The following is a 16,433-nucleotide window of genomic DNA, read 5'->3' as shown; positions in this document are numbered from 1 at the left end:
AAGCTTCCAATATGCTGCCTAGATCTCCCCTTACTATATAATACACATACAATTACTAAATAGAAAATACATTCTGATCCATAACTGTTCTAGAAATACAAAATAAATCTGAGTTTCTATTACAAAGAATATTGGACTGGTTAAAATATGAAAAACCTATTAGGTGAAACTTATAATTGACCTTAAAGAGCCCTAAATATTTGAAAATTGTCCTAGAAACAGAAGGGAATGGGAAACACAAAGATGATTAAAAAGTTGATCTCTTGGAATCAAATGACATTAAATAAACATTTACTCTCTGAGATTCACAGATTCAAAACTGGATTAGGCATAGAATCTGACCTCAATGAGTTCACATATAATATGTAAAGTAAGAACAATACTTATACATTTTACATTTCTAGGTATTGTCCACACTTCCCTTAACAGCTTTTTTTTTTTTTTTTTTTTTTTTTTTTTTTTTTTTTTTGAGACAGAGTCTGGCTCTGTTGCCCAGGCTGGAGTGCAATGGCACAATCTCAGCTCACTGCAACCTCCCACTCCTGGGTTCAAGCGAGTCTCCTGTCTCAGCCTCCCGAATAGCTGGATTACAGGCGTGTGCCACAACACCTGGCTAATTATTGTATTTGTAGTAGATTCGGGATTTCAACATGTTAGTCAGCCTGGTCTTGAACTCCTGATCTCGTGATCTGCCTGCCTTGGCCTCCCAAAGTGCTGGGATTACAGGCATGAGCCACCACGCCCGACCTTTTTTATTTTCCTTTTTTCTTTTCTTTTTAACCAACCAAGGGCTTCTGCTTCTGCTAGCAGTTTTCTGCAAGGCTCCTCCCATCCTGGAAAACTGCCTGGGAGAACATTTCCAGGCATGGCTTCTGAGACACTCAGTTGATCTTGCGTATTTCTGGTTTCCAAACCTTTTCCTGAATGCATTTCTCTCTTCAGTCTCCCCTTGGTCATGACACTTTGAAGCATCTCTGGATACCTGAGCTCATCCTTGCCGAAGAGTTAGATTCTGACCCCTCTTCACCCAACACCTCAGAGCTACCTGCTATTCTCACTCATTCCTGAGTTGGGTGGATCCTGGAACTCCAGCTGGCCCTGAGTCTGGCACTCTCTTGCTCCTGCTGAGAAGTAATGGAATCTTTCAATGAACTCAAGTTAATGTAATAAAGTTTAGAAAGATGCAGGACCACCTAAATTGATCCCACAAGGACATTAAATTGCCAAGTGCTTCAGCAACTGCAAATTATGACACTGATGATAGCCATCTTTTATCCTTAGGTACTCTATCCCTACTTACAGGTGAAGAAATAGGTTCATATGGGTTAATAACTTGCTTGAGTTCACACAGTTTGTAAATGTGAAGAACACAGCTAATATTTGATCCCAAGTTGTTGAGTTCCAAGGTTCCATGTAAGACTATATAGTTTTATCTTTATTTATTTATTTATTTATTTATTTATTATTTATTGATTTATTTATTTATTTTTCTTTTGACTAGAGATTTTTGTGTTTTATATATAGGTTAATATGTATATATATTTTCATCTTTTATATTTAACGTATAATTTTTTTTATTATACTTTAAGTTCTGGGGTACATATGCAGAACATGTAGGTGTGTTACACGTACCATGGTGGTTTGCTGCACCCATCAACCCGTCATCGACATTAGGTATTTCTCTTAATGCTAACCCTCCCCTAGCCCTCCACCCCCTACAGGCCCTGGTGTGTGATGTTCCCCTCCCTGTGTCCATGTGTTCTCATTGTTCAACTCCCACTTATGAGTGAGAACATGTGGTGTTTGGTTTTCTGTTCGTGTGTTAGTTTGCTGAGAAGGATGGTTTCCAGCGTCATCCATGTCCCTGCAAAGCACAAGAACTCATCCTTTGGGAGAAAATTTTTGCGATCTATCCATCTGACAAAGGGCTAATATCCAGAATCTACAAAGAACTTAAACAGATTTACAAGAAAAAAACAAACAACCCCATCAAAAGGTGGGTGAAGGATATGTCTTTTGAGATACCTCAAAATGAGACATTTATACAGCCAACAAACATATGAAAAAAAGGTCATCATCACTGGTTATTAGAGAAATGCAAATCAAAACCACAATGAGATACCATCTCATGCCAGTTAGAATGGTGATCATTAAAAAGTCAGGAAACAACAGATGCTAGAGAGGATGTGGAGAAATAGGAACACTTTTACCCTGTTGGTGGGAGTGTAAAATAGTTCAACCATTGTGGAAGACAGTGTGGTGATTCTCAAGGATCTAGAACTAGAAATACCATTTGACCCAGCAATCCCATTACTGGGTATATACCCAAAGGATTATAAATCATTCTACGATAAAGACACAGGCACACATATGTTTACTGCGGCACTGTTCACAATAGCAAAGACTTGGAACCAACCCAAATGCCCATCAGTGATAGACTGGATAAAGAAAATGTGTCACATATATGCTACGGAATACTATGCCGCCATATTTATTTATTTTTGAGACAGAGTCTCACTCTGTTGCCCAGGCTGGAGTGCAGTGGTGTGATCTCAGCTCACTGCAGCCTCCTTCACCTTCAAAGTTCAAGCAATTTGCATTCCTCAGCCTCCTGAGTAGCTAGGACTACAGGAGTGTCACCTCACCCAGCTTTTTTTTTTTTTTTTTTTTTTTTTTTTTTTTTTTGTATTTTTGGTGGAGATGGTGTTTCACCATGTTGGCCAGTCTTGTCTCAAACTCCTGACCTCAAGCAATCCGCCTACCGCCTCGGCCTTCCAAAGTATTGGGATTACAGGCCTGAGCCACAACGCCCGGCCCATTTCATTTTTAATGACAGTATCTGCAATACTGTCTGGATTGAATCAAGATGGCAAATACTATAATGGAGGAACTGGAGGCCACTGCCACTTAATAATTGCTGATATTAAATGTTTACTATATACCAGGAACTAGGCTATACACTTTAAGGAAACCATCTCATTTAAACCTCAAAAATAACCCCACGGGATATACAATGTTCTTATCTTCATTTTAAAAAGGAAAAGAAACAGCTATGGCCCAGAGAAGTTTAGTAGGCCCCACAGCTATTAACCAGTAGAGTTAAAATACCTTGAATCCAGAGCCCATGTCACTAGTCATCATACCTAACCATTCCATCATCCATTCCGACCATTTGTCAACTTGACAGATACGGGGATTTGTCCCATTCCTCCTTGCTTAGATGGCATCTCTCCCCTCCTTACCGTTCTTACAGGTTCCAACTCAATCCTTGCTGACACAGTAAAAGCTTACAAATAAGTATAACTAGTAAAATGGGATCCCAAAGCAAATTCTGAATTATACCTTCTTTACCCATTTTCTGCAATGGCTACCAATGTCCACTAAAGATATATATCTCTGTCTCATAATCCCAGGATGCTATAATCTCATCCAAAGCCAGAGGAGATATGTGTGTTGTATGTTTAAAAGGTAAGAACTGGCACAAAAAAAGGAAGAGGGTAACTCTACATTAGCAAAACTGGATATATTTGATCAGTACAATGATATATTGTGCTATTGTTTAAATAAGGGTTACTCAAACTGTACCCCTTTGACCTCCTTGCTTAAGAATTATTTGGAATGGTTTTTAAATGCAGATCTGTAGGCCTCCCTCAGCCTGTCTCCAAAAATTCTGGAATGGGTATGGAACTCAGTAATCTTTATTTAGCAATTCACAAGCTCCCCTAGTATTTTGGATATGGATGCACAACAAAACCCCTGATCCCGTTGTGCTTATTTATATATTCTTCGGTATTACATAATTTGGTTTTGCAACTGTTTGACAGATTAAAGATCAGGATTTATCTTACCTCAGAGCTTACAGAATAATTTATTACTCCAATCATTATCAGAATAGATCACTCATATTATAGATACACCCAAATATTTCAAGAATTTTATGTGCTTTATTGTCACAGAGGCCCAGTGTGCAATGATACACACACAGCATGCCTCTAAAAGTAGCAAACAAAATTTAACTTGAGTACTTTTTAGGCACACTATGCCATACTGATCTTTAATTGCGTTAGCCCAAGCACTGCAGAAAGATGCTAATCAGTACTTTGAGTATAAAGTGCTTTACATTCAATAAAAGCTTAGGAAACTGCTTTATTAAATCCTTCTCCTGAGGAACTGCAGTCATACTAAAATTCTGAGATGCTCCAGTGTGAAAAAGAAACTTGTTAACTTCACGTAGTATTTCACACAAAAAACTTATTTGTGCAGAGGATAAGCTTTTTTCCCTTCTTTTCTGCACATTTCTTACCACCAATTTGCTTAATTCTGAATTCATTTATTCAACAAATATATGTTATAAATATATGCAACAACTATAAGCTAGGCAGCTATGTTAGATCTGAGGATAAAATGATGACTAAACTAGACAGACTCTTCAACAGCCACATTCATTATCATTTGAAACTTGTAAAGTCACACAGGTTTCTCATAGCCCAAGGGGCTCTGATGCAATGTAATCAGCTACATTGCCTCAGTTCCATTACTGACCTTACTTTAGTTACAGCTTTCAAGAGGCTTCGGGAATCTCCAAACAAACCCAGAGCTGCTGCTGAGTTGGGCTTGACAAGCAGAAGAACTCCCCAGTTGGCTGCATATCCAAGTTAGCCCTGTAACAAGTGCAGTATTATAGAATCTGTTCTGGCATACATAGTGCAGTGGCTGCTTTGAAACAGGCATTTGAACTAGATGTTGAATCAAAATTTAACCTGCAAATTTTTGTGCTGGGCAGGAGTTTTTTCATACCATGAAATAATGCTAATTATTTGCGAGGCCATTTTGAACATCCACTGACAAATAATGCAGATAATTGAGGTATTTATTTGATAATGCAGGTGGACAATCCTTTGTAATTATACTTTTGTTGTTATTGGCTTATTATTTTTCTCCTGAAATAAGGAGCACAAATGAGTTCACTGAAACAGCAGATCTTCCTTTTACCCACAATCCTACTGCTTTGAGAATGACTGAAAGCATGATACATAACTGACACACATGAATTGATTTCAGAGTTTTATTTATTTTAATGGTCATGCCAATGATACATACTCCTAATTCTACAATGCTATATAGATCCCCATAGCTGTTATAATTCAGGTGATTATAATTTTGTATTTGCAAAAGATCCCTTCCAACATGGAGAATTGTAACCTATAAAGGTTTTATGATTGTGAAACATTAAACTCTGCTTTAGTTCCCTCCTATGGCAGAGGAGATAATACCAGAAATTTAGAAATTGAAATAGGATCAAAAATTAGTGGTCAAAAGGCTCCTAGTCTTCAATGCACGTAGCACAGTGCTATTAGAGATGTACTACTGACACATAGAGGAAAATACCACTTCACCTTCACAGTCTCCTAATGCATAGGATATTGTCCAAACTCTTCAATGTGGTTATCAGAGCATGCCACAATTTGTGCCCAATCTACTTGTCTTAAACTGTTACTTATAACCGACTGCATGTTAAACTTAGGCTCTATGTTCCATAATATACTGACCTTTCCTGCCTCTTGGCACCTCTAGTTTATCATTCTGGAATGCCTTTTCAACCTCAATCCTCACCCTAGTCATCAAAATAAAACTTGAATCTCATTTCATAAAACTTTTCTAGATCCATCTAGCAATTCAATACATGTTTTATTAGAGGCTTTGCTGTGTGCCAAATACTAAGCTACATGTTAGAGATTTTTAAAATAACTTTTTCTTTAAAATCTCCCAAGTCAGAAAGAGATGTTTGCAATATAACATGATAAATGCTATAATCAAGAAAAAAACCCAGGTCATCTACTCGTACATGCAGTCATTCTTCCACTGCTTCACTCAGCTGCGGCTTAACTGCGTACACCTAAACCTTTAACACCGTAAGACTCTTGTAATCCTCAGGAATAATAACATGACTCACTTTGGCACCCTGTATTCTAGACATCAGCTGGATCCACTCTGCTCATCAACACAGTGACAGATATTGCTGCCAAATCTTGCACACATCCACATTATAACTACTAGCTTTCAATGTCTTGCTGTTCCTATTTTTATCTGACCAAATAACGGAATGCTTTGCTTTGGAATTTGGACAAAACTGACAAAATCAGACCTAGACTAAATCAAATATGTTTGTTTTTTTGGAAATGTTTGTTTCTTCAAGGTAGCAGAATTAGCCTTCATCTATTTAATCAAGAAATAGTTAGCAAATGCCTACTGTCTGCCAGATACTCTGCTAGGGAGTGTAGACGCAGCAGGGAAAATAAGACAACGGCTGGAATTAAAAGTACATTTTCTTGAGCCATATGAGGTTCCATTCTGAATATGTAAAACAATGTGCAAAATTAAAATAGCTTCTTCGTTTTGAAGCTGTGTGATCAATTTGGGTCATATAGGCCAATAACCTCTTCCAGGCTCACTCCCCAACCTGCCCAGCCACCACCTACCTCTGCCACTATGGGGCTATTGATGGAATCCTAACTTTCAGCTGAAGAAGTTTCAAAAGGACTACTAAGTAGAAAACATGAGGGAAAAAATAAAGCTCATTTGGGAGGTAGAATTAATAAAAAGTATTAAAATATAATTGAGTTACCTAAGTCCCTTGTGTAAGAGAATATAGTATACAGTTTACATGTAATGGTTGAGAATTCTCTCCCAAAAGAAAATTATCAAAGATACCACTGGCAATGTGAAGTTTACCATTTAGCACACCAAGAAAAAAAATGCAAGTTGTATTATGCCTTTATAACCTGAACTTGGGAAACTACCATCTGATTTAAAAAGAGAAAATAAGAGTGAGTAGGAAATTAACATTCTGTTACCAAAAACCTAGACTTCAACCTCTCAGTAGGAAATTTTACAATTTTTCTATTAATCATTTATTTACCTTTTAACATGAGTTTCTTATTTGCCTGTATTTATTATTACCCATTGAATAAAATCTATCAGTCTTCTAAAATCTGTCACTCTTAGAGAGCATAGTATAACTAGATATGGAATACAAATGCAATATGTGCATGTATATTTGCATACCAACAAACTCTAGCACTAAACAATTCATTTGGGGAGCTTGTTTGTGATAGCACTTTATGAGGTGGCTTTAAACAAAAGGTAGAAGAAACTGGAGCTATTTGTGTTTGTCTCAAGAGAATAAACGCTTTTTCTTTGAGTTCTCTGATGCATGTAATGTTTGTGATTTACAGAAATAGCATCCTTCTCTCAAGAGAATAAAAACACCCCCGGGCAGAAAAATAACCCTGCAACATGTAACTAGGAGGTAGTCTGTTTCATCAATTACTCAAATAAAAGATGCAGAAATTTGAGAAAAACAATTTTAAACTCCATTACAAAAGCACATATTTCCCTAACAGAGCTGATAGTCCATTCTACTCCACCAAAAGAGATGGCATAGAATTAATCAAATTAATTCTTTCTGCTTTGCCCCTCTGCCCTCCCCAGTTCCCTCTTTTACCCCACAGAAATTCTAAAGTTCCAAGGGAAGCTTTACAATCAAGGATAGCTTTTCACAGCGTCACTAGTCAGCTTGTCCTGCTATCTACATTGCTGGAAATCTCACTGAATTCTCCAGGTATTCAGGAACATTCTCTGACAGGTGAGGGGAGAATGAAATCCTTCCTTCTTTCCAAGATAAGGCTTCTTCATCACCAAAGCCCTGAGTTTCCTTCTGACCCTCTTTAACTCCTGCAGGTTGCCTTTCCCCCCACAGGACATCAGGGTCCTGACATCCTGTTCAAGGGATGCTTTCCCCTGTAATGGCACTAGATTCTTAGCTGTTCCCTTCTTCCTGACCCTCTCTCTTCCCGTGGCTTCTCCATCACTTCTTGAGCCTGGTTTTCCTTGAACACATCTGACTCTCCTTCTCAACTTGTCTTGTCTTCTTATCTTTGAAATGTTGGTGTTCCAGATGTTTCATCCTCAGTCCTCTTTTGTGTCCTATATTCTCTTCTAAGCCAGGTGTTTTTAGGTAAGTCGTTTGCCCTTTCTGATCCCCAGTTACACATATGTGGTAGGGGTGAAAGAGAGTGCACTGGATAGTTTCTAAAGTTTAATCCCATCCTAAAGTTCAGTGATAATAACTCAGAAGGAAGAAATGACAGTGGAGATAGCTGCAATCCTGAATGAAAATAGATGGGTTTGGGAGAATGGATCTTGGTAAGAATATCTTGAGAGAACTGGATGAGAGAGAGAGCGAGAACTGGAGAACAGGACGCCCCAGTAACCCTGTGGATCCCTCTTTCTTTGGGATCCATCGAGATTCTCTAATAAATGTCAAGGGCAGTGTGAAACAGGGAAATAGTCCCAAAAGGGAAACCAGAGAAGTGTCTGGATAAGGGGACAGATGTGTGGAATCCTTTTCCTTGCTTCTTAACTTAGAGAAAAGCAAAGTAGAAGCAACATTCTCTAAGAGGGGAGTTACTGCTTACCTGGTTTTGCTCCAGGAAGCCCAAGCACAAGATATTTTACTCTGATATTCAATTAGAGCTCACCCAGGATTCAAAACAGTAGTCAAAGTACTCTTTTTTTTTTTTTTTTTTTTTTTTCAGACAGTTTCACTCTTGTTGCCCAGGCTGGAGTGCAATGGCGCACCATCTCGGCTCACCGCAACCACTGCCTTCCGGGTTCAAGTGATTCTCCTGTCTCAGCCTCCCCAGTAGCTGGGTTTACAGGCATGCACCACCACACCCGGCTAATTTTGTATTTTTAGTAGAGATGGGGTTTCTCCATGTTGGTCAGGCTGGTCTCGAACTCCCAACCTCAGGTGATCCCCCCACCTTGGCCTCCCAAAGTGCTGGGATTACAATCTGAGCCACTGTGCCTGGCCCAAAGTACTCTTTGATCATGGGTTCTATTAGGACAACAAAAGGTTTTCTTAATAATTCCAGGTATTCTGGAACGAAAACTCCACACACATGGTTTATGGTAACTTACATGTAAAAATGATTTTTCGATGCCTGGATCACAAAGTTACACACAAAAATTATAAAGAGTATTCCTTTGGGAACTGATATAAATGTCCAGCTCTTCCTCACTAGGGACCTGGTAAAAGGCATTCACCAGGCATGGCTCAAGGCTATAGCTCTGTCCTGGTTGAGTTCACCTTCTTTCACTGTATAAGTGTTGTTGATTCCTATCTGTGAAACTTACCCTGCCTACATGGGATGCCTCTTCTTGTTTGGGAGCCCTTAATGCTGTGTTCCACCTTCTATCACTGCTCAAGAAGTTTGTTTGTGCCAATAAGTCTACAAAATGCCTGAAGTACATACTTGTTACCCAGGTGTAATGGATCTGGCCTGTTCAACAAGACTCAGGTTCAGATAATGTCTTGTCATTTTCTCGCATTTGTTTTACAACAGTGGTTCTCAATTGGGGAACCCCAGAAAACATTTGGCCATGTCTGGAGACCACTTTGTCACACTGAGGGTGCTATTGGCATCTCACAGGTAGTGGCTAAAGATGCAGCTAACCATCCTACAGTACACAGAACAACCCGCACAGTAAAAAATTATATGGCCCAAAATATCAATAGTGTCAAGACTGAGAACCCTCAATTAAGACCCAACTCAGAGTGCCACCAGTCAAAATTCATGGAAACTCGCCTAGGGACTCTCTCCCTCATCTCTCCCTCTCTTCTCTTTGGGGGTTTATTAAGTCTGAAAAGACACCTGTGTGACCCCGAGCTGGGCGTGGGGGTTGTGCCTCTCAGCCTATCATTACCTGATGTTGTTCCTAGTGGCCAGATGGTACCACTGATCTGACACACCAGGAATTTGTTCTTACCTCTCGTTTCCCCATAAGAGCCCCTGATTCTCATTAGAAATATCTTGATGTCTCAGGATCCAAGACTAACAGAAACTTTTTTGCCTTTTCTGGAAGAAATGAAAGCCAGGGCTTTAGGCATACTATGCCTTCATTGAACTCTCAAGCGGGGAATCCACATACCTTTCAATTCTTGCTGATAGGACCACAGCAGTGGAAACAAAGCACAAGGTAAGTTCCCAGTAGGTTCCCCTGCTCTATATAAATTCGTAGTAACTTAGTCTGATTCTGGTAATGGCACCTCTCACTCTGCCTGCCTCCTCTTAGTCTGTGACTCTGCCTTTCTTCTCCTAAGCTGGGCCTTCAGGGCCTGAATTCTGCCCCTAGAAAGGCTATACCCTCATCTACACCCTCACTATTGGGCACATCTGTGCCCTCACTATTGGGATGGGAGAGGGCAGGAAAGTGCCACCCTTTAGACAAAAGAGTAACTCTCTGATAGGACCTCAGAGCTACAAATGGGTGCCACAGGATGCTAAGCATGACTCTTCCTGTGGCCTACCTCCTATGTCTCATCCTCACCATCAGTAATGGTCTGAGATTTTCCTGTTTAACCATTTCATACTCGATGTGTGTAGATGCCAAGTGACACGGTTTGACTGTGTTCTCATCTTGAACTGTAGCTTCCATATCTCGTCTTGAATTGTAGCTTCCATAATTCCCATGTATTGTGGGAGGGACCAGTTGGGAGGTAATTGGATCACAGGGGCAGGTCTTTCAGTGCTGTTTTCCTGATAGTGAATAACTCTCATGAGAGCCGCTGGTTTTGTAAAGGGGAGTTTCCCTGCACAAGTCCTCTCTTGCCCACTGGCATGTAAGAAGTCCCTTTGCTCTTCCTTCATCTTCCACCATGATTGTGAGGCCTCCCCAGCCATGTGGAACTGTGAGTCCATTAAACCTCTTTTTCCTTATAAATTACCTAGTCTTGTGTATGTCTTTATTATCAGTGTAAGAACAGACTAATACAAGTCTTCATCACAATACTTATATTACAGAATTGTAATTATCTGTATACTCATTTGTTTTCCCACTAGGCCTAGAGCTCCTTGAGGAAAAAGACTGTTTTAGTTATTGCTACAAAGAAAGCACAAGACAGAGTGCTTGTGCATAAGAAGCACTTAGCATTACAGAATTAAAAATGCATTTAACTAAAATATTTTCCAGTGAAATATTTGTAAAGATTTATAAAGGAAAGTATTAATAGGGTGAGACTAGCTATCCAGAATTTACAAGGTGATATTTTATATAAACAAGTTAAAATACCAGTACACAGCTCTTCTGAAGCTTTTAGCACAATGGAATAAAAATCAGAAAGATTTTTTTCTTTTTTTTTCCTGTTATTTGGAAAATGTGGCAGCAAATAAATTCCTCTGTCTTTTATTTTTGGAAGACACTGATAAAATTTCACACATCATCATTTGAATTATTTATTTCACAAGGTTAGATTAAAAACTTACCTGCAAGTTAAATAGAAGAGATACCAGAGTGAGCTTTCACAGGCTTGCTGGCTCTCATACTCTCAAGAGAGAAATGACTAAAATCAAAGTGTTCTATGGACCTATGAGCAGCTTCTCTCCAATGCCTGCTGTGATCTAACAGCTGCCTGCTTTTAGAGATAGTTCTGAGTTATATAAACGATCTTTCTATTGGTCTCATTTAGCCCAAGGTCAGGTAACTAGCATGCATGTGTATTTCATTAAGAAGAATTCTGGTTTTGTACCATTTGGTATACTTGACTCATAGGAAAGAGAAATGAATGAAGTAAAGTTTGCACTTACATTTTTTTTTCTGGCTCTTGGGTACTTGTTACTAAACTGTTGAACCACCTGAATTAAGTCTATGGGAATAAGTTTGAAGTCTTTATAATAGCAAATTATAACCTATGTTTTAAGCTAGCTACTCTCCAACTACCTTAAAAAGTGGCATAAAATTATCAATATAATTTATTTTTATTTATTTTAAAAGATTAACCTTTATTAAGAAAAAGAGGGACTCAGATGTTGATGTGAGAATAATTATTATAACCAATGTAGTTAATATTAATCTCAGATGTGCAAATAAGTAGACCATTATAGTAATATTAACAACTTGACCTAATACATACTTTGAATTTCCATTCCACCAAGATAGGATAAACTTAATCTCACATATTTCGGGGTTCCTATACCTCAAAATAACAAAAGCCACATATGACAAACCCACAGCCAACATTATACTGAATGAGGGAAAGCTGAAAGCATTCCTCCTAAGACCTGGAACAAGACAAGGATGACCATTTTCACCACTCCTATTCAACATAGTACTGGAAGTCCTATGATTGTCAGAACAATCAGGCAAGATAGAGAAATAAAAGGCATCCAAATCGGAAAGGAGGAAGCCAACCAAATTACCTCTGTTTGTTAATGATATACCTAGAAAATCCTAGGGACACCTCCAAAATATTCCTAGATTTGATAAATGAATTCGGTAAAGTCTGAAGACACAAAATTGTTGCACAAAAGTCAGTAGCATTTATATACATCAATAAAGTTCAAGCTGAAAACCAAATGAAGAACTCCATCTCATTTACAATTGCTACCAAAAAAAAAAAAAACCTAGGAATATACTTAACTGAGGGCGTGAAAAATCTCTATAAGGAAAACTACAACACACTGATGAAAGAAATTATAGATGACATAAACAAATGAAAAAGCATCCCATGCTTACTGATCATAAGAATCCATATAGTTAAATGACCATACTGCCCGAAGCAATATACAGATTTGATGCAATCCCACCAAAATACCAATATCATTTTTCAGGAGTTAAAAAAAAATTAAATTCATATGGAACCAAAAAAGAGCCCAAATAGCCAAAGCAATCCTAAGCACAAAGAACAAATCTGGAGGCATCACATTACCTGACTTCAAATTATACTGCAAGGGTAAGGTAACCAAAACAGCTGATAAAAATAGACACCTAGATCAATGGAGCAGAATAGAGAACCCGGAAATAAAGCCACATAACTATAGTCAACTGATCTTTTGACAAAGTTGACAAAAACATACACTGGGAAAAGGGTACCCCATTTAATAAATAGCGCTGGGAAAACTGGCTAGCCATATGTTGAAGAATGAAACTGGACTCCTATCTCTCATCATATACAAAAATTAACCAAGATAGATTAAAGACTTATAGACCTGACACTATAAAAATACCAGAAGAAAATCTAGGAAAAACTCTTCTGAACAATGTCAAATAATTCTTTGCTAAAATCAAATGCAACAAATACAAAAATAGACAAATGGGACTTAATTAAACTAAAAACCTTCTATGCAACAAAAGAAATCATCAACAGAGCGAACAGACACCCTGAAGAATGGGAGAAAATATTTGCAAACTATACATTTGAAAAATGACTAATATCTGGAAACTATAAGGAATGCAAACAACAACCACAACAAAATAACCCCATTAAAAAGTAAGCAAAGGATAGGAACAGTTGTTTTGCAAAAGACATACAAATGGCCAAAAAACATGAAAAAAATGCTCAGTATCAGTAATCCTTAGAGAAATGCAGGTTAGAACCACAATGAGATACCATCTTATAGTAGTCAGAATGGCTATTATGAAAAACATGAAAAAATAACAGATGTTAGTGAGGATGCCGGGAAAAGGGAATGCTTACACACTGCTAGTGGGAATGTAAATTAGTACAGCTTCTATGGAAACACAGTATGAAGATTTCTTAAAAATAAAAATAGATCTACCACTCCATCCAGCAATAATCCCACACTTGGGTATATACACAAAGGAAAAGAAATCATCATATCAAAAAATACCTGCACCCATATGTCTATCACAGCACTATTCATGATAGCAAAGATGTGGAATCAACCTAAGTGTCCATCAACAGATGACTGTATAAAGAAATGTGGTGTGTGTGTGTGTGTGTGTATATATATATATATGTGTGTGTGTATACACACACATTTTCTTTATTTTCTTTTTACACACACACACATACAATGGAATACTATGCAACCACAACAAAAGAATGAGCTCATGTGTTTTGAAGCAACATGGATGGAACTGGAGGCCATTATCTTAAGTGAAACAACTCAGAAACAAAGTTAAATGCCACATATTCTCACAAGTGGGAGCTAAATAATTTGTACATATGAACATATGAAATAATACATGTAAAATACTCAGAAATGTGGAAAGGTGGGGGGTGAGGAATGAGAAATTACTTAATGAGTAAAATTTATATTATTCAGGTGATGGTTGCACTAAAATCCCAGACTTCATCACTACACATATAGCTATGTAATAAAATGGCACTTGTACCCTCTAAGTCTACAAAAATAAAAATTTAGGGTTCCCTCCCCTTGCCCAAGAGTGTGTTTAAAATCTGGGTGATTTATACAGTGCCATGCCATTTTGACATAAGGGGTTGGGCTCCCATCTGATGTTCAATATCATATTTCTATGCAGTTTTCCTCTGAGAATACCATGACCCCTTTTGGTTCTCTGTTATCAATCCGCAGAGATCTCCACTAAAAGAAATATCACCAGCTTCTCTCTGACTGCCCACTTCAAGTTGGATGGCTTTCTCCTCTATTTCCTTTTGTTTTATGGACACATAATATATTCTAACCTTTCTATGTCATATGAGACATCTAAATCTCCACTAAACTGGCTAAGACCCATTCTCTCTAAACTTACCACACCTATTTCCTCTCTGAACTCCAGGCTTCCCCCAGAAAGCAAGATACAGGATCCATCTTCCTGGACCAATCCATCCACCTTCTCCTACCTGGGAGTTAGCAAGGTCAGCCTCTTTTTCTTCCATCCCAAACATTTTGGCTGTGCCTAAATTTCTCTCCAGTCACCTAAGGGCCTAGGTTTTTGGAGACAAAGTCAATAAGACTCCTTTTTTTCTATCTTTTATCCTATCCTGTCCCTGCCTTGAGCAAGGAGCCTAGAACTGCCCAAATCGTTGAATGGGGTAGGGGTAGGAAGGAGGTTGATGAAAAAGTGAAGAACACATGGGAAAAAAAACATATTCATATCTCAAAATGTTATCTCCCCACACTTACCACATTTATTGAGTATCCTTCCCTGGTCAGTATTTTTTGAATTGCCTTCTGTGGTTTGCTTTTTGGTTTTGTTGGTTTTGGCTTTTGGTTTTGGGGTTTGTTTTTTTTTTCCTGTTTACTCATCTTTCAATCCAACTCCGATGTTTGTCCTGAGTAAGCTTGGGTAGATTGTCACTCCTTCTTACACCCCATTCTGATGCTGCCACTCTCCTTCATACAAGGAGTCTGGGGTTTTCTGCACAATCCACAGCTTCATTTGTGATTCCTAGCAGATGGACTAATGAGCTAAGGTTGGATCTTCCCTTCCTAAATCTGGTCATTTCTTTCATCCCTCTCTATTCACTACTCTCTCTGTTCCACATGTCTCTACCTGTTTTGATTTTTTCTCTGACTAAATATCCCACAATACAGGACATTTCTTTCATAGTATACCATACAATGCAGGTTTTTTTCTGAGCCTCTCTTCCTCCTGTGGCATGTGTCTTTGACGTTGTATTTACCTCATGGACTGGAGAAACAGAACTGCCATTGGAGTGTTGATGGGTTGGGGCACTGTCGCAGAGTCTGGGAGAAAAGATTCCAGCTCAGTCTGGCTCAGAGGGGAGCAGTGTGTGCATAACTTGCAAAATGACCCTGGATTTTTCTAGTTGTGTGACCCTTCATTATCCTGAGTTGGGTATAAAGGGAAGGGATTGGTTAGAGTTTTTCATCACCTTCCAAGGGACTAGATTAGGTAAAGCACATGGCACATCATCTAGGAAAGTGCTTCTTAATTCTTCCCCCTCAATGATGCAGTTAATGAAAAGTTGGTCCAGACTTTGAACTACATTCTTTTCTTTGCCAGTGCCATCGTTAATTTTATTATTTTTTCATATTCTTTTGGATGTTCAGTGGAATTTTCATGGCATGTCTATTAACCACATCCAATATACCACCCTGCAAACACAGATGTCCCAAAGTTGGAATTTTCACCCATGTGCATCTAACTCCAAAGCCCCACATTTTCTGCTACTTCGTGGTGCCACCTTAAATGTAGTACATTCAGTTCTGCTCCTCGAATTCATGTGGTTGTTTCAAAATAGATTCTAATACTCTATTTTTATCCTTGATTTCTGTTTCCTGAATTCCCTCAAGTTATTCAGTAGGAAAAATGAGCTTTGTACACTGTGTGGCCTATATCTCAAATAATATCAGTAGATGGAAGTACTTCTAGAGAGAAACCAGCAAAAGGCATGAGACACATGGAACACAGAGCTTTAATATAATATGACATAAACAGAAAAAGTCCAGGCTTTGGGATTTTGATAGAAGCAAGTCCACCAAAAATCTGTCTGTTCTGTTACGTTAAACAACAATTCTGAGCCACAGCTTTCTAATTTGTCAAATGGAGATAACTATGTTTACTTCCCAGGATGGTATAGAAATTAAATGAGTTTATGCCTAAGGCTTTTGACAAGCACAGGAGGTAAATGAAAAATAGTG

The sequence above is a fragment of the Macaca nemestrina genome, chromosome 14 (assembly GCF_043159975.1).
Source record: "Macaca nemestrina isolate mMacNem1 chromosome 14, mMacNem.hap1, whole genome shotgun sequence".
In the NCBI taxonomy this organism is placed as follows: domain Eukaryota; kingdom Metazoa; phylum Chordata; class Mammalia; order Primates; family Cercopithecidae; genus Macaca; species Macaca nemestrina.
The sequence above is the reverse complement of the archived record's forward strand: the minus strand, read 5'-3'. Positions refer to the sequence as shown.